The following is an 18,991-nucleotide window of genomic DNA, read 5'->3' as shown; positions in this document are numbered from 1 at the left end:
ACTGACATCTATCTGTCCAGGCCCAGGACTCTGTCTAACTTTTAAAACTCTGTGGTGCTGAACTAGGGTTGTGTCACCTGTTTTTCTGGCAGGGTCCTCAGCTTTACCAGCTACATGACAGGCAGGTATAACATGGCATCCTGCAGGCTGGGAATAGCTTTAGTAATTGAATTTGGCTGGTGGAAACAAGTAAGAATTTTGTTTGCTTTGTTTTTGGTAAGAATTTACTAAAATTTGCAAACAGAACAAAGAGAATTTGAGATTTAGAAAAAAATCAAATGTGGGAGAATGTAAAACTGACAGATTGCTCTAAACCTGGCCCCAAGGGTTACCAAGGTGACCCATAAGTTATGCTATATAAGACTGAAATGAATCTGTTCCAAACATGGCAATACTGGCACTAGGCTTTCACGGGCTAGGAAGGTGGAATTCTACTCCACACATAGCTCATATCAAGCAAATTTCGCCAATACCACAGGGAATGAGGAAATTGTGGGAATGGGAATTAGGTATACCAGGCACCTCTAGAAGTGGGGCACACACTTGATCTTGGAAAATAATAGCTAAATCGCCCCTTCACCACTTGTTCCTATTTATTTTCAAAACTGCATGGAACCTTATAATCTTGGTTATATTTGTCCACAGAACACCCCTGTGAGGTAGAATAGTTTTTATTCTCAGAAATAAAAGCGGATCTATCTGGCTCACTGCTTACCATTTTATCTTCTTCTTTTTAATATAAAGTTTAGCGTGCTCCAATTTAGTTTCTTTTTAGGATTTCAGGCCATACATATTGTGTGCCCCCCTCCCCAGTTATCGTTAGACTTTTTATTGTGAAGCCAAATTAGAGGCTCGACTTGTGAGTTTTAACATGTAGACAGATCACATGCACCATCTCTATGGAAACTGCCTGATTTATGTTTGTATTTAATTAGAGTTGTCCATTACATCTCCAAATAGAATTTAATTTGAATGTATGTGCCAGTCACATTTTAAAAGATTCATTAGACCTAATCTGCAAATTGAGTGAGTGGATTTCCAAGAGGTTTCATTTTATATGCAGAAAGGGTTTTAGACAGAAGAAATAACAATATGCTCTTCACCAGTTGTTTTTTCCTTGCACCGTGTTTCCCATTTTTATAACCTAAATCATGTTAGCTGACCTTCAGGGTATGTCACTGCTAGAAGCAAAACAGTGTGAATTAGCATTTACAGATGTGTTGTTTCAAGTAAATCAAGTAAATCAAAAGCAGAAGTTGCAATTTAGACAAAAGTGCTAGGGAAGCCTTCCCCAGAATGTGCCCCCATCACACTCAGTCACCAATGGCCATGTTGGCTGGGGATACTGGGCTATAGTCTGGCACATCTGGATGGTGCCAGATTAGGGAAGGCTGCATATATCATATCAGTGTGTGTGTGTGTGTGTGTGTGTGTGTTTAAACAACCAGAAACTCTGAGCACAGGCTTTTAGATCTATAACCCCCACCCCTTCAACATGTTCTGTGGGGGATTTCCCATCACCAGCACTGCCACCACCTATGGGGAAACTGCTCCCTTAATGGGCAATCCTAGTCATGGGATTTCTTATATATAGCAAATGCTTATATTTCTGGGCCTAAGGAACTCTCAACCAGTATAACCCAAAGTTCCACAAACTGACACTTTTCTGCTGCCACCAATTCTCTTAGAATACTTTAAAACTTCCTGCTAGTGCGGTTCTAGAGACAAGATGAGCTCTTAAACAAGTAATTGATTAAAGAGATATTTTTTACATAAGGGATTACTAATATTATCTTTGGGATTTTCAAAGGGCTGCTTAGTGACTATTCTTTAAGACTCAAGAGACACTGGCCTTAGGTTTATCCCAAGAGCGTCCCGGGGTCGTCCCTGCCTGCTCCCAGGATATCCTGTGTGTCATTTACATGAACAGGGATGACCCCGGGATGATCCCGGGATAAACCTTAGGTCTAGCTAAGGCCACTGTTGCTCCTACAAGACTCTACGGACTTTTTTTTAACCTCTGGCCAAATTCTCTAAACCTACACCCCAGCTAAATACCCTTACAACCAGGTCCGGTTTCTGGTTACAGTCTTCTTCTCACACCAAAGCTTGTCCTGTTGTATTTTTAGCTGCTTGGACATTTTATCAGGGTTTTTACTGCCTGCTTGTATAACCTTCTTTTGACAAGACCTTAGGGCAGTCTTTTGGTATAACACTGGTACTTGCTCCTTACTCCTAATCTTCACCAGCCAGATATGACTATCCCTGGCTTCTGTGGCAACCACGAGCCTATTTCAGATTATATCAGGCCCAACACTCTGCTTAATGTTTTGTTCAGCCTGCTTTTCACACTGTGTTTAAGGATGCAGTCTTAGTTGAGAATAACTAACTCTTTAGTTGAGAATAAGTTCTATTGAACTCATTTGACCTGATTTCTGAGTAGACATGCATAGCTCTGGAGTGTAACACTTGCCTGTTTTATCAACCATTACTCTGTGGAGTAGATTATGGTTTCTTCAATGTGTCTGATTCAATTTTTGTTCGCTTTTGAAAGTCTCTTAATCAGAGCAGCTTACATGTTGAATATCACTAATAGAAAAGCTTGATTTCCTTTTTATATTATGTTATTCTAAATTGCATCCCACATAAGAGGGACTGTATTAAAACTGTAATGGGTTTCCCCCCACTAAAATAAAGAGTGTTTAAAAGAAAAGAAAATCAGGGGGAAATTGTCTGGAATAAATTAAAGTAATAGTACTAGCAAGACATGAACAAGAAGAAGTCTAATGTTCCAAATGGCAACAGGCATTAAGGTAAACAAAAATGGAGGAGGAGGAAGAGAAAGAAACTAAGAAAGAAGTCAAAATAAACAAAAAAATATTTTTACCCTGTGATATTTGAAAAGCATTGAGTTTCATGAAAGTGCATGAATGGTACATATCTTTGAACCTGATAATATCTGTGCTGTTTATTTTGTTTCTGTCTTTTCAGAGGAAGACGGTGGTGACCTCCTCAAGACGGGGATCAGTTTTCCAGGAACGCCAGATGAAGAGCTAGGTACAGATGTTATTTCTTATCGAAACAAACTTGTTTTAAACAAATGTTAGGTGCCAGCCAATCCTTCAACTGTTTAAAACTGAGTGTATAATAGGGATGTACAGTATGAGAATTTTGTTTCAATTTGCAAATCACACAGAAATGCCCCATTCACAATCCTGAATACAAACAGAAGCACGTTTTCTTTAAAATAGTGTCCAAATCCTTGAATCTTTAGCAAATTTGCATTTGTGTCCACAAAATGCGTATTTGAAAATTGCACAAAGTTCTCAATATGCACGATGTTCTTAAAGCGTGCAAATTTTAAATAACCCCCACTGTAGTCTATGGGGGAAATTTGCACAATTTTAGAAATGTGTGTAAATTTGAGGTATTTACACAATTTTAACATTTGATAGCTATTCATTTTGAGCAGTTTCCCCATTACATGTTGGTCATCTCTTCTCAAAAGCGCAAACGCAAGAAGAGATGACCAGTGAGCTGATGTTTGGAGAATTTCTTCAACGTCGAATATCGCTCATTCATTGATGGGTGATGACATAGACCTAGTGTAAGATGACATGCACCATTTTGTTTTAATCCAGAATCAGGTAATGCAGTAGTATAATTACAAGGTAACTGCTGAACTTCTGCACTTCTCACATGCTCCAAAAGTTGTTTGGTCTCTTCCCTCCCCATCTTCTCTCCCTATTTGTAAGGGCCACAGAAAAGCTGAACCAAAAATGCCAGGCCATTTTTTTAAAAAATGGAGGATTTAAAAAGAAATGCTCTAAGTTTAGGGTGGGGAATGTGTGGCCCTCCAGATGTTGTTGGACTGCAACTCCCATCAGCCCTAGCCAGCATAGACAGTGGTGAAGGATGATGGGAGTTTTGTTCAACAACGTTTGGAGGGCTGCACATTCCCCAACCCAGTTCTAAGTAAATTTCTTTCTACATAGACAAAATTCATTACTCTATTTTGCAAGAGTGTTCCAATGCAGAATCACTCTGGGGGACATTTAACTAGTGCCACTGCCTAAGCACAGATGTTTGGAACACTTTGAGTACTAACCTAATGATTCAGCGCCATTTCTTATAGGATCAATTTCTCACATTGGCATAAGGAGTTCCCTCACGTACACCATCACATGGGATGTGCTTCCCAAATGTCTACTTTCCCACATGTGCACTACGTGGGAACCTGCCAACCATCTGAGGTTGCACATGTGCTTTTATCTCATAGGATGGTGTGCTCACATGATATGGTATCTACTGTTTCCTTCACAGGAATGTATTAAGTATGAAAAAGCCCTTACTTTACAGAGTTACATTTTCAGAGTTACATGTTAAAAAATTAAAAGAATCACTTTTTTAATTTTTCAAAGAACCATTAAATACATGTATCCACTGAAGTAGTACAAGATGTATACATTGTTTGTCAGTCATATGCATGTATATGTTGTAACATAATATTTCTGTGAGTTGGCTATTATCACTTAAAATGTAATGAAGCGGGGCTGCATTGGAGAATTTCTGCAGAATTTCACCACACTATAGCCTTCATTCAAGTAGTGGGATCTTTTTTTTTTTCATTTAAAATGTTCAAACGGCTTACACAATAGTTGTATTATATTTGCAGGAGTGGCAAATATAGAAAGTCAATGGTCTTTTCTATGCTACTGATGATAGTACAGTTAAATGTTGCACATTGTGGTCAGAACAACATCTGGAAGGACACACTGGGCCAATTGAGGCAAAGTTCGGCATTTTTAGTCATTAGGGTAATGTATTAGGGTTGCTGTAGTGTGATAATGTGATGAAAGAGATAAAAACAAACCTGGCAGGGATGGCCTCAGTTGTTTGTCTGTCTGTCACAGAGTCTAAGGACTCTTTCTGCTTGCTATTGGATGGGCTGGGCTGATGCTTAATGTTCTAGGAAAAGAGGAGCCAAACAAGCAGAGGCTGAGGTAAATGAAGATTGGAAGAGGGAAGAGAAGGCCACAGGCAGGCATCTAAGAGGCGAAGGAAAAGTGGGAGAGGGAACAGGCAGAGGAATTGCATATTGTGAGATGTGTAGGTCATGCTTGCAGAGGTGGGAAACTGCATATTGATTTGAAATATCTGGCTGAACCTTTGGTTGCAGGCCTCTAGTTTCTTTTTATGGGCGAGAGTTGAGCATATCTTTAACTTTTTAACTGTAACCAATGGAATATAAAGGTGATTAAACTTGGCTGGATATTTCTCACACTGATATATGGTATACATACATATATCTCTTTCAACTTCATGTACTTTCCAACAGGAGTATATTCACTTATTGTAGGTTCCAGGCAATCCACTCCCCCATGATTGTCAGCCAGTATAAAGATGTTCCTGTTTCTGTAAAAATTCTGTGAACGATTGATTGAATTTCTACTACTAAGTCTCTTGCTGATGAAACCTGCACATTAATTCATATATTTAATGCACCTATCCTAGGGCAGTTTACAGTGCAAATTAAAACAACACATGCATTCCCCTTGCTCTTTTCTATTCCAGCAAGCTCTCCCTACCAATTTTCATTTTTCTAACACTGAGGTGGCTTACACATACAAATTTCACGTATATACTTTTTAAATATATAAAGTACTAATTCTATTACAGACAGTGGAGTGGAGCAATGGGTGGGGGTGAGAGAAAGAACATCATCTATAGGGATATATAATCAGGTACAAAACTCTTTCATTCTTTTTAATTAGTGTAAAATATGTAAAACAATAAGCAAGCTTTTGTGTGAATATGTTGTATTGGGTGGATCAGTATTACAGCATCCTAATTTGGGGGGAGGGGGGAACTTGTAGGATTATTTTGTAGGCAAATCAGTAAATTCAAGCCCAGACACTTATCGGTGTTTTGTTGACAACAAACAATAAGAACACCATTGGATGTTGCAACTGTGTGTTGAGTTGACATAAGCCAACTCTTCCAGGTGGCCACAATTATGAAATCAGGGAGCTCAAAGATACTAACTGGGAGTATTTTCATTTTCACAGAAACCAGCTGATAGAATAGTCCATGAATTTCCTTCTGAACCAAGAACAGCTACCAGGGGAAATACCTATCAAGGGAGATGAACTTTTGTTCCAGTATTGATTCCTTAAAATAGCTTATTAGTTAAGAAAGCAGAGATTGTATTGGATTTCTTTAAAGGAGGTTACAAAAGCTTTCACACCCACTTTATTCTCCAGAGTACTATTTCATACCTTTCTCCAGTACATATTGTTTACGCTAGTGAATAGCAAAATGGAAAACACTTCAGCATTCTAAACCTTTTGTTCATTTCGGTCCAGTGCTGGCTCCAGGTCTTTGAGGACCCTTGGTGAAGACACCCTCAATGGACCCTGTCCCTCAATGAGCCTCCCTTCTCATCCCCATAGTCAGCAGCTGCTATTGCTCTTCAACCACTTTCTCATCGTTGGTACCACTCGCTTGCTTGACAAGCAGAGATCCAGTGAGGAAGTAGGCAGTGCCATCTACTGCTCCCCCTTCTCTTCACCACCATTGCCTGGACTAGAGCAAGAGACAGATGAACAAACAGGTTGCAATAGTGAAGAGGAAGAACGACTCCAAGGGCTCTTATTCTAGGGCCCCTACTGGGGTGTGGACCCTCAGCAACTGCACAATGACGTTGGTCCTGAGCATTTCTTATACCCATAGACTATGATCCACATAGCAGCTCTGGGAGCAGAAGAGATGCTTTCCTTTCCCACAGTTAAACATCTGAGAACTCCATGTGTATGACACGGAATTCTGAATTAAAGCCACTGGACAAAATACAGCTTGTATGCTTGTTATGAGGATAGGTTAAGTTCTGTACTGTGTAGGCGTCTTGTCCATGAGAGGATAACACACCTGAGTTAGTTGAATGTGTTTGTTTGTTTGTTTATTTATTTATTACATTTTTATACCTCCCAATAGCCGAAGCTCTCTGGGTGGTTCACAAAAAATAAACCCATAATAAAACAACCAACAGGTTAAAAACACAAAATACAAAATACAGTATAAAAAGCAAGAAGCAGAACCTTGGATCTCTCCAGGCATACAACCTACTCCAATAAGGTCTGAGCAACTTGGGCTAGACTGTCTCTTCAGGCCCAGCCCCTTCATGAATCATGAAGAGCCTTACAAGGGTAGCCCTCTGTCGTGGAGCATAGAGTTCAATAAACTGAAACGCAACTAGAATATAGGCCCCTTCAGGAAACAGGAAGGGGCCTTAGCTCAGTGTGATAAAGCACATGCTTTCACGCAGAAGGTCAGTATGAGGCAGATTCTTATGTCCCCAAACTCTTGCCTTGTGCATTGCCTGTGGTGTTGAGCACAGGTGGAGAACCCTCCAGACGTTTTGACCTAAAACTCCCATCAGTCCCCTAGGTGAGATTATCAAAGCTCTAAAACTCCTGGCGAGACATAATTGGCCCACCCCTACACTAAGGAGTTTGAGGCCACTGGTGTAAAGGGGGACAATTTCTCAGAGAAACCAGGTACCTGGCTCAAAAATTTCCTTTCTGGATCAGGACTGTTGTGCATTAGTAGGGGGTTAAATCTTCCCTCCCAACTGCTTCCCCCCTACATTCTAACACACACACACACACACACACACACACACACACACACACACACACTAAATAAAGGTGGGACTCCTTCGACACCAACTCAAACTATGTGATCACATGTAATTTGGCCCTAAATAAGACACTAGCCTAATATAGGTATTCTCCTGTATTGGTTCAAAGTGTGCAGGGCGGCAGGGTTGTGCACGCTGCCCCTCCTCCTCCATCTCCGTGCACAGTAATTGCTGCACCTCCATCCCCAACCTTTCTGCACTGAGCAGCATGAACATGAGTAGAGCACTCTATGAGCTCGAGGACCCTGACAATGCAGGTTCTTCAATCCTGCGAGGTTGTTCTACTCACATTAAAGTGAACACAGTCGAACTCGGTTTCAGGGTTTGCTGCTCAATGAGGCAAGTTTGGGAATTTCCACAATTCCTTGCAGAATTTCAATCTGTTGTTCGCTTCTTTTGTAGCTATTGTTTTTAGGTTTGTGTGGCAAGAAAATGGCCCACTAATATATTGTCTCCGTATTCCTCAAATCCTTTTAAAGTGTATTGAAGAATTATTTCTAGCCACAACATTTCCCTTTGCGCTAAAGATCCACTTCTATATTTGTGTGGCGTGTTTTGATTTCTAATTAGTGAACGCAGAGCTAAAATATCTTAATTAATAATTGAGGAAGTAAATTACCTTGGCAGCTTCTAGCAATTTATTTGAGACATCATAGGTTTTACACATTTGGATTTGAAAGTTATTTTTTTAAGAGGCAGGGGGACCATGTGTTGTTTCATTCTGTTCTTCAGCACTTAGGCCACAAACCAGCAAGTCCATTAACATCTCTACAGATGGATTATGAGGTGGACCTTTTTCATTCCTTGTTCATTGGAGCATCCCTCTATGTCTTATTGAAAGCAACATGTAAAGAACCATGTATCGGCTGCTGTGAATGTAGAACTGAAGAAGAAAACCTACCTGTAGAAGAATCTGGCCAACACACTATCTGGATTATATCGATCAGCTGAAACATTACATTGTTTTGTTTTGTTTTACAACACAAGCCCCTTTAGTCTTGACACCCTTAAATTACATAGTTTATCGTGCAGATTTTAAATAATTTTATGTAATGTCATTCCTCCATTATAATATCAGGACAGTAATAGTTTTGTTTTGATCAGGTGTATCATAAAGGGACACTGTTTTAACAAAGGGAACAACCTCGATACATGGATTTTCCCCCCCTCAAAAGAACATCTACAAGACTAGATATATATGGCTATTAATGATACACCCTCTGCTGTCATTTTCCTGACAGTCAAGTATTATACTTTTGAAAGGATTTTAATGTGAAATCATTATAATTACCCATCTTAACTTTTGTTTATTCATCTTCAGAATAGGAATGTGTTAACTGCAACAATACACTTTTGCAACAGATTTTGTCAATCTGATTTCATCTGATTTTGCAGAGTATGAAAAGAAGATTTTTTTGAACGCAAAGGTTCTGGGATCCAATCCAAATCAGCTTGCAGTAACCCTTGAATCCTGCAGTATCCAGTCAAACAGCATTCAAAGGACACCATTAATGGGCACAAACCACAAAAACTGCCCCACTAGGCTAGTTGAAGTGCTCCATTGAGTGATTCCATTCATTTCTCTGGAATTTGTGTAGAAAATGTTCCAGCTGGTTCAATTGTTTTGATTCAACAATTTGTCAAAGACTCATATGCTCAAGCTCTGTGTGCGCCTTGAAGTGTACATGGAGCCATAGATTAGAGAAAATCTGTTTTGTGATATGTCTACACCTGCATAGATCTAAGAATGATGACTGGAACCTTTGGGCACTGTGGTCAGTCCTTCTATTAGCCAACTCAGCTGATGAGTGCTGACCGCAATGAAGACAAAACAGAGCTACTGTGGAAGAAGAGGGGGGCATGCTTTTGAGATCTCTGTGGTTTACCGAAATAGAAATAGGGCCTGTTCAGACATGCACAGAGGGGGGTGGGTAAGGGAACCATGGAGAGGGGAAGGTGATGGAACTACAACAAGCAGGCCTGCCACCCAATCGTGGAATCACGCTTTGGCCTGTAATTCTGCTACCCACCCACCTCCATGGTTAGATCACTTACTGCAGTGCAATTTAACTGTGCATCCCACCATCTTCCATATGCCAGCTGGCAACCACTCTGTTGGGAAAGTGGGGTGGGGGGAGGAAATGACTGCCGACCATAAAAAATGTCTGCAGTGGCAAGAGTGTCACTGAAAGTGGTGGTTGCCCTTGCTGGCAGACTATGGTCACCATCTCTTTTTTTTCTGGTGAAATGAGAAGAATACTCCCACAGTTCCTATCAGATGACACCGTGGAAGCCCAGTAACCAGCTGGCTTGGTAGTATGGGCCACCCTTCTAGAACTTGATGGTTGCTATGGATCAACCACTTTACCTGAATTCTTGGATTCTCCTTGGGAATGTAGCTACAGGGATTGTCACGATGAGCCCCTGCACTTCAAAATTGATCACTACACCCCTGGATACACCCCAACATTTTGTTTCAGGTCCCGCTTAACATATATTTTTAAAATGAAGTATGTCCCCTGAATGAAGAGTTTTGGTGAAGGGCAGTGCAGTCCAATACATGTTTACTCAGAAGAAGTCTTTGCTGTTCTCAAGGGAGCTTACTCACCATTAAGGCTGTTTTGGATTACAGCTTTAATTGCCGGTGTTTTTTTTTTCACTGCTGCCTTCTGAGATTTTATCAGGGTCGGCTTTCAGGTTTATTATGGGTATTTTAAATAGATTGCACAAATGTCTAAGGCCTGTCTGAATAAATTTATGAATAATTTCTGACACTAAGAACCACACATTAGTAAGAATTATTTAAAAATATCTGAGGTTTTTTATTTGACAGTGAACATTTCATTAATTTGTTCTCTTCCCTCTATTGAGAGGAGGATGTCAGAATTTCCAGGTGAACTTCTATTAAGGAGATGAAATTACACAACCTTCTGGCTTTCTGGAAGCAGGGAGAAAGGCCACAGGTGTGAACTCCTTGGCGATGACAACCCAGTTGTGTGCATCTCTGACTATATGCCACAAGTGCTGTGCTTTTTGGTCCATTTACACTTCTTTGTTTATAGATTTTTTTTTCTTATTCATAAAGCCAGTAGACATTTGTGTGGCATTAACTATATGAATGCAATTAATGCTCATAATTTTGTTATGAAAATAGCAGCCACAGCGTAGCGTGAACCACCTCAGAATTGGGGGAGGGGGGATTTCACTCTTTCTTTCCCTGCCATGGTCCTGAGAAAAATAGCGTCTCTGAAGCTGCTATCTGCATTTCTAGGGAAGTGTCCCAGAGAGAAGAGCTTCCCTTGAAATGTAAATAGCAGCTTTGGAGAGGTTGTCCAGACTTTGTCAGGATTTGAACCATCACAGGGGTAAAAGAAGCCATTGTGGCTTCTCCCCCTGCTCCCATGCATGCTATGGACGTGCCCACACTTTGCATAATTATCTGTGCTGCAGCGTGGGTTGGTGTGTCGTCTGAACCCAGTGCATGGTACAGCAAGGATGGCTTCATACCAAGCCTACTACTCAAGAATTGTATTAGAGGTTGTAGAGTGAGTATGAAGCCACTCCGCTGTACCATGTGCTGGGTTTGAACGACACGTCAACCTGTGCTGCAGCGTGGGTAATTATGCAAAGGATGGATGCAGGTACAGCATGCACAAGGGTGGGGGGAGATGCCGCAATGGCTTCTTTTCCCCCACAATTGTCAGAGCATTCCTGTGACAGGGATAGAAAGAGGTCCTGAGGTTCTCAGGCATCCCCTGAGCTGCTGTTTATAGATATAAATTTATTTATTTATTTATTTATTTATTTATTTATTTATTTATTTATTTACAATATTTATATACCTCTCTCCATTCAAAATTTTGGAGCGGTGTACAAGATAAAATAAAATAAGAATAAAAGACCTTAAAATAGATTTTTAAAAGAAGCAAAACAAAAAGTGAACCGTGGCTGGTCATTAAGGAAAGGCTTCCTGGAACAATGACATTTGGTCCAGGAGGCGCCGAAAGGAATACAAAGTTGGCGCCTGCCTGACCTCCAGAGGCAGGGAATTCCATAGGAGGGAGCTACCACGTTGAAGGCTCTTCCCCTGGTGGATTCCAGTCGTAGGATGGGTCTATGTGGAACCACCAGGAACATGCCCCTCGGATGACCTCAGTGACCAGGCAGCTTGGTAGGAGAGGAAGTGCTCTCTTGGGTATCCTGGTCCCAAGTTGTTTAGGGGTTTGTACACAAGTACAATAACCTTAAACCTGGCCCATTAATTGCATTCATGCAATATTTCTTTATGTATTTCTTTATTGTTTTATTTAATTTTATATATATGCTGCCTTTCTGACAAAAATGGCATTCAAGGCAGCTAAAAAAACATGCAGTAGTCCAATAAAACACAATGACACATTAAAAAAGAAGATTAAAAACACAATTAAAGCAGATCAGTAAGAAGAGCTCATAACTGCCAAGCAGATTAGAACTCCCCTCAACAGCAACCCAGCTTAAAGGACAACGGGCTGGCTGCATAAATATCACCTCTGGTTTGATCCTCAGTGGGTGGGTTGGAGCCTGAGAAGTAGAGGGAATCTCATGAAAGGGGTCTGTTGTGCCACTTAAAGCCATGGGCACCTTTAAAAAGGGATTAGGCATGAGTAGAAGGGTGCTATTAGACTCATGTCTTGCTCGTGGGTTGCCAAAGGGCATTTCCTTGAACCCTGAAGGAACAGAGTGCTGGGCTAGATAGGGCTTCTTATGAACCAGCATGGCTTTTCTTATGAACCAGTATTCAGTCATGCTTTTCCTTGTCATGTTTATCAGTACCATGCCATTAATAATTTCTTACGAGTCTCTGAACATGCTGTTGAATGTGGATTTTTTTTAAAGTGTCACTTTTTGAATTTATAATTGTATACCACTTTCCACAAAGTGTCTTGTGTTGCTTTTATTTACTTTTTTGGTACACTAACATCTTCCCGTTGCCCAGTAATTTGTATTGTCCAGAATAAGAGTCACTGCTTCTTATAATGAGCTAACAAAAATAGGCTGCCACTCATAAAGTATAGAACAGGTTTAGGCAACCTGGTGTCCTCCAGAGATTTTAGACTAGAACTAAAATCAGCCCCAGCCAGATGACTCATCAATAAACATGGGAGTTGTAGTCAAAAACGTCTGGTTTGTATCCAACATTACTGAAGTCCCGTTCATTTCAATAGGTCTACTCTAAGTAGGACTAACATTGGATACAACTCTAGGTTGCCTTCCTTGATATAGATAAAAAAAAAATCAAAAGTTCCCGTTATCAGAAGTGAATTTTGTTCACTCTTTTCTAGTTCATTCCTCTATGTACACAATGTCCCGTTCGTATATGCTAAAATCCCCACAGAGTGATCCCAAAGCCACAGCTGCCTGGAGCAAGTAATGCATAAACAGAGGAAACCACATGGCTTCCTGGTGATAGTGAGCATAGACATGGCAGGTCACAAATCTGCTGCAGTATTGCATGGTCTTGTCAGCTTATCCATTACTTCGCCTACATGACAATGGCAATGGGATTCCTCCAGGGGGGCAGGGGGAATTATAGCATGCATAGATCTGATTCTCCAGTATAAATGTCATACAACAAATGTTACTGTTTGGCCACAATCCAACACAGAGTTAAGTTTTTTTAAACAACAAACAAACAAAGAAGGTTTAAACATATTTAAAATTGTGCTGGATTGTGGCAATAATTTATTTATTATTTGTTTATATCCTGCCCTTTTTCATCCAAGGAAACCATGGTGGTATACATGATTATCTTCCTCTCCCTTTTATCCTCACAACAATCCTGTGATGTAGGTTAGGCTGAGAGTCAGTGATTGGCCTAGAGTCACCCAGGGTCAGGGAGCTTCATGGCCGAGTGGAGACTAGAACCCAGGTCTCCCGATTTCCAGTCCAATGCTCTAAACGCTACACCACACTGACTCTATTATCTGGGCATATAAAACTAGCATTTCAAGCAGAAGTCACTAGCTGACTGTTTCACAAAACATGCTAGTTCTGTATTGGAGGAAGCTTTTGCTTTTCTTTGTTTACAGGAGGCAGCATTCTTCTATGAGATCTTCCACCTGCAGTCTGAAATGTACAGTCTAGCAACTGATAACATTGCCACTGGTCATGTATTTTGCATCTGAGAAACACCAACACCAGACACCATTTCTCTTAACATGATGAGGTTGTCTTTTGTGGGACATGATTTTCACATATGGATGCTTTAGACAAGATTCCTCATCTAAATATTAGGTGTTACAGTCCCAATGTGAAGAATTTAATCTCAAACACACTCATTTGAATCGAGCCTTACTTGCTTCGTGTATTTGTCTGGTTTGTTGCATTGATTGTTTCTATGTCATATGATTTGTCCTGCTTGCTATCATATTTCTTTTCATCAAGAGCACATTGTGGTATATTTGCATCCATCCCTTACCTAGAGTTGATTCTGTTGTTATCATCATTGTCCTTCAAGGCAGCTGAAATTCTCCTTGGTAAACACCTATATGGAGAGTAAAGTACATGTTCTAGTGGAGTTTGTTATAATTCACCTCACCCATGCTTTTCCTATTTTCTTTTCCCTTTTCCTTTCCTCTCCTTTCTTGTTTTGTAGAGATTCATGATGAAATTAATGACCAAAATAACTCAAATTAGTTGACATCAGTAAGGCTGCATGTTTTTATTGTAGGGTTCTTCTTGGCAATGTAAGAGAACTGCAAAACAATTATATTCATGTGATCCTCCCAAATAAGAGAACTTTTCCATCTTTGCAGTTGGACAGAGCAGCCCATGATACATATAGCTTGCACAAATCAAAGGAGCTGGATTGATATAACCCAGGAAGAGGACTCTCAACCTTTCAACACTAGGACTCTATAATTGTGCAGGTTTTATACTTCCCATCCTGTAAAATCAGATACAAAGCTGTATCTAGCAAAACTGACAGATGTTTAATAGAAGTAGGGTGACCATATGAAAAGGACAGGGCTCCTGTATCTTTAACAGTTGTATTGAAAAGGGAATTTCTGCAGGTGTCAATTGTATATATGGAGAACTGGTGAAATTTCCTCTTCATCACCTCAGTTAAAGCGGCAGGTGCCCTGCCCTCTTTTAAATCTGGTCACTCTAGTATAGCTCCTGCAGCTTTAACTGTTGTGATGAAGAGGGAATTTCACCAGGTTCTCCATATATACAAATGACACCTGCTGAAATTCCTTTTTCTATGCAACTATTAAAGATAAAGGAGTCTTGTCCTCCTTTTCATATGGTCACCCGAATAGAGGAACAATGTGAACAATTGAGTATCTCCAGCATCTCCAGACTGCTTCCCATTCATACACACACACACACTATAATGCCATTATTAGGTCATAAGAGTCATCAGAGTAGTTCTTAGCTAATCTAAGACAACAGGAATATTTCCATAGAATAATTAAGTATACTGGAAGCAAGTTACTTTTTTTTTTTTTTTTAACATTTCTATACCGCCCAATAGCCGGAGCTCTCTGGGCAGTTCACAAAAATTACTTGTGCAATGTTGCCACTGAATGTCCCAGATTTGAGTTAATCAAACGAATGTCCAATATTTGACTTAACATTCTATGCTGGCTCAGACATAATGCTAAATTATAACTCCACATAACATGTGCACACTTCTCCTCGCCTCCCTCCCCTCTTCTCCTTTGGTATGCACCAGAGGATGATATCAGAAGCATTCACTTCCAGTTTTAAACCAACCATAATTCCCCATAGTGTCTGAACTCAGGGAACTTTGTTAGCAAACAAACCAGGATTGTAAGCCACAGTTTGTTCCAGGTTTGTTTTAACTAACTATAATTTGAACTAATCCAATTTTTGGGGGGTTAGGACAGAATGAGGAACTCTAGTTTAAAAGTGAGATTTGCTGTGGCTCAAGTACTTAACACTAAACTATGGCTCAGTGCAGTTTTTCCCAACTGGGTGCCCTCCAGGTGTGTTGGATTATAACTCCTACCGTCCCCAGCCGGCATTCTGACTGGGGATAATGGGAGTTATAGTCTGACACAGGTTGGCAAAATCTGGTTTAGCATTACATCCGAACAAGGCCATGATGTGGAAAGTCAGTAGTATCTTCTGGTTTGCTTTTCTGCTTCCTTTGCAGTGTTGAAATATGGGTTGATGAAATGTTAACATGTAGCGTGTTGAAAATTGTTAGTCACTATCCAAAGCACTAAGCATTAAGTATTATTATTACTTTCACAGATTTTGTTGTATTCTATGGAATCCAATTTTTCATATAAAAATGGAGTTTGGGGGCCTCCTCTTTGAAAAGGTAATATTTCTTCTGTAGTTAAATGTACCATAGCTTTGTAGTGCAGTTAGCTTTGTAGACAAATGTCTTTTAACTTTGCAAGTAGTAGGCAGTGTTTCACATCCTTCCATGTGCTGACGTCCTATAGTTTACAGTACAAATTCACAAACTTCACATGAGATGTTTTGCTGGATTTGTTGATTGTTGGGGTATGCAAAGGGTCAGTGGGTCAGATCCAGATTTAGGCACATGAAAATAGGCTACTAGAAGTGAACTTCCACACACCCTTCAAAAGGCTACATAGTTGGGAACCCTGCAGAATAGAGTAGGCTCTGGTGTATAGGGGGAGACATAATAGTTGAAGGAATGATCCCTCCAGATCAGGTGAAGGCCCTTCTGTTAGCAGAGCTTCTGCCCAATGTTCAGGAATTCGCCCTACACCCTGTAACACAATCTACCCCATTCTGTAGGGTTCCCTGATCATCTGCATACCATTTATGGGGGTTCCTTATAGAGAGGGGCGGCAGGAAGGTCTGCTTCTGCCAACCCAGTTGCATGTGCCTAAATCTGGATTCAATCTAGATTTTATGTACATAAAATATGAAAAAGATCAGCAATTTTCATTGAAGTTCTACATTTTTAAGGCCTTGCAGGAGCAACAAAATTGTAATTCCAGTACCTTGTTTTGGTAAAATACTCACGTTTAATACCCCACAGCATAATCTTTGAAAACATTCTTTGAAGGTTCTTATTTTAAATGAACACCTTAGTTAACTCTTCCAAATGTTGGCTTCTTACATCCCTTGACTTCCACATATTTGTGAAGAAACTATCCAGTTGGTTTGGGGATCTTTTGAGATTGGAGACCACACAGTAGATTTTTTTTTACTCTCAAAGGGGACGACTAGGCAGTTATTTGTGCAAAGGTCTGTAAGCAATGTAACTCTGCAAGAAATGCTATACATGAGATACTAATTGCCTGTTAAATGACTAGTATTGTCATAAATAAAAGGTACGCTGCATCAATAAAATGCTCAGACATTTCATTTGTAATAATTTGAGGACAACCAAACTCGTCTCTATATGAAATTATGGGCTTTTGGTTAATCCTTACCATCCTTCCTCAACCTTGTGCCCTCCAGATGTTTTGGAGTATAACTCACACCATTCTGGACCATTAGCCATCCTGGCTAGAGCTGATGGCAGAACATCTGGTGCCCAATTGAGGAAGGCTGGCCTATAGTATAACTAGATTGTGCATCATTTCTAAGTCTTAGAAAGTCTTGTGCTCCAATTAGGGAAGTATGGATTTTGTAAAATCCATTCCATCTGTGTTTTGCGGATTGTCAGGTGCCTTTTGTTCCATTGTCCACTCATTGACTGAATCAGATTTTTCAAATTTCCCAAATTCACATTTGCGCAAATTCACACTTGAGGTAATGTGCAAAACCCCCAATGCATGAATCCCGCCAAAAGTTTGCATTTTTATACTTTAGCTGAAGGGGAGATGTGCATTTTTAGCCAGTTTTTTAAATGTATTTTTCTACAACCAAATTTGCCTAAAATCCCATAAAGTAAAAAAAAAAAAACTAAAAACTGGTCTGCACATCTATGGAATCTACAAGATATGGGAAAAGCCAGTCCACTGCAGAATCTGTGGGTCAGATTCATAGAAATCTGACCTCATTTGATTCCATTGCAGATTTCTCCAAGATCCCTAGCTTAGGGTGACCATATGAAAAGGAAGACAGGGCTCCTGTATCTTTAACAGTTGCATAGAAAAGGGAATTTCAGCAGGTGTCATTTGTATATATGGAGAACCTGGTGAAATTCCCTCTTCATCACCACAGTTAAAGGTGCAGGAGCTGTACTAGACTGACCAGATTTAAAAGAGGGCAGGGCACCTGCAGCTTTAACTGTTGTGATGAAGAGGAAATTTCACCAGGTTTTCCATATATACAAATGACACCTGCTGAAATTCCCTTTTCAATGCAACTGTTAAAGATACATCAGCCCTGTCCTCCTTTTCATATGGTCACCCTACCTAGCTCCAGTCTAGAGGCCACTGTACGGGCAGAGGCCCATCTGAAACTTCTCCACGTGCAGGAGGATTCACCACTTATTTCAGTGACAAGGTGACTCTGCACATACAAATTGTGCCTGCAACGTCCCCTCAACAAAAATGAGGAGAGGCCAGAATGAAGGCAGGGCTCACGCTGGAAATAATATTAGGTGTGTTTGAGAAAATAGAATTAACATGAGGCATGTGTGTGGTAAAATATATTTTTTCAAATGTGTTATTTGCCTGACCTCTTCACAAGAAATTCAAAGGGGATGGCCATAGCTCTCTGTCTCTCTCACACACAGAGAGATTTATTGTGTCTTAGCAAATAGCCATTATACACAAAGAGGGTCATAGCTCACTGATAAGAGAACATGCTTTCCATGCAGAAAGTCCCAGCTTCAAACACCAGCAGCTCCAGTTAAAGGATCAGGTAGCAGAACATAGGGAAGAACCTTGGAGAACTTCTGCCTGGGTGCTCCAGATGGAAGGCTCCTAGTGCTACAGATTAGACGTTGTGTGGACACACCCACACCATAAAATTCTGCAAATGAGGCCAGCTAATGCCTCATCTGAAAGCACCTCCGGTCAGAGTAGGCAGAACAGAATAGATAGTAAAGGAATAGATAGAACAGTGGTCTGATTCAGTATAAGACTACTTCATATGTTTGTTTGTTTTTTACAAAATGGGTACCACGTATCAGATTTGTTTCTCTCTCTCCCTCCCTCCCTCTCTCTCTCTCCCCCCTCTCTCTCTCTTCTTGAGAAGAAATCATACCATGCTAATTAACCCATAAGCTAATTAGTGCAATCCCCTATGGGAGTTATGGACAAATCAGACCCATACACCTTTTAATTCTGTGCCACATCCTGTACCCAGGAGCACTGGCCAGTAACTAGGGAGAAGATGGCATCCTGT

At 40.4% G+C, this 18,991-nt stretch overlaps 1 protein-coding gene across 2 annotated transcripts in view; it reads left to right on the top strand.

The window, feature by feature from the left end:
* Positions 1–18,991, top strand: part of DLGAP2 (DLG associated protein 2) — a 305,540-nt gene that overhangs the window by 187,360 nt on the left and 99,189 nt on the right. For both annotated transcript variants that reach the window (XM_063125108.1, XM_063125107.1), the window contains one exon: positions 2,992–3,057. The gene's annotated coding sequence lies outside the window, so the exon portion shown is untranslated. The remainder of the gene's footprint in view (positions 1–2,991; positions 3,058–18,991) is intronic.

The sequence above is a fragment of the Elgaria multicarinata genome, chromosome 4 (assembly GCF_023053635.1).
Source record: "Elgaria multicarinata webbii isolate HBS135686 ecotype San Diego chromosome 4, rElgMul1.1.pri, whole genome shotgun sequence".
Taxonomy (NCBI): domain Eukaryota; kingdom Metazoa; phylum Chordata; class Lepidosauria; order Squamata; family Anguidae; genus Elgaria; species Elgaria multicarinata.
Note: the sequence above shows the minus strand (reverse complement) of the source record. Positions and strands in the feature narration are given on the sequence as shown.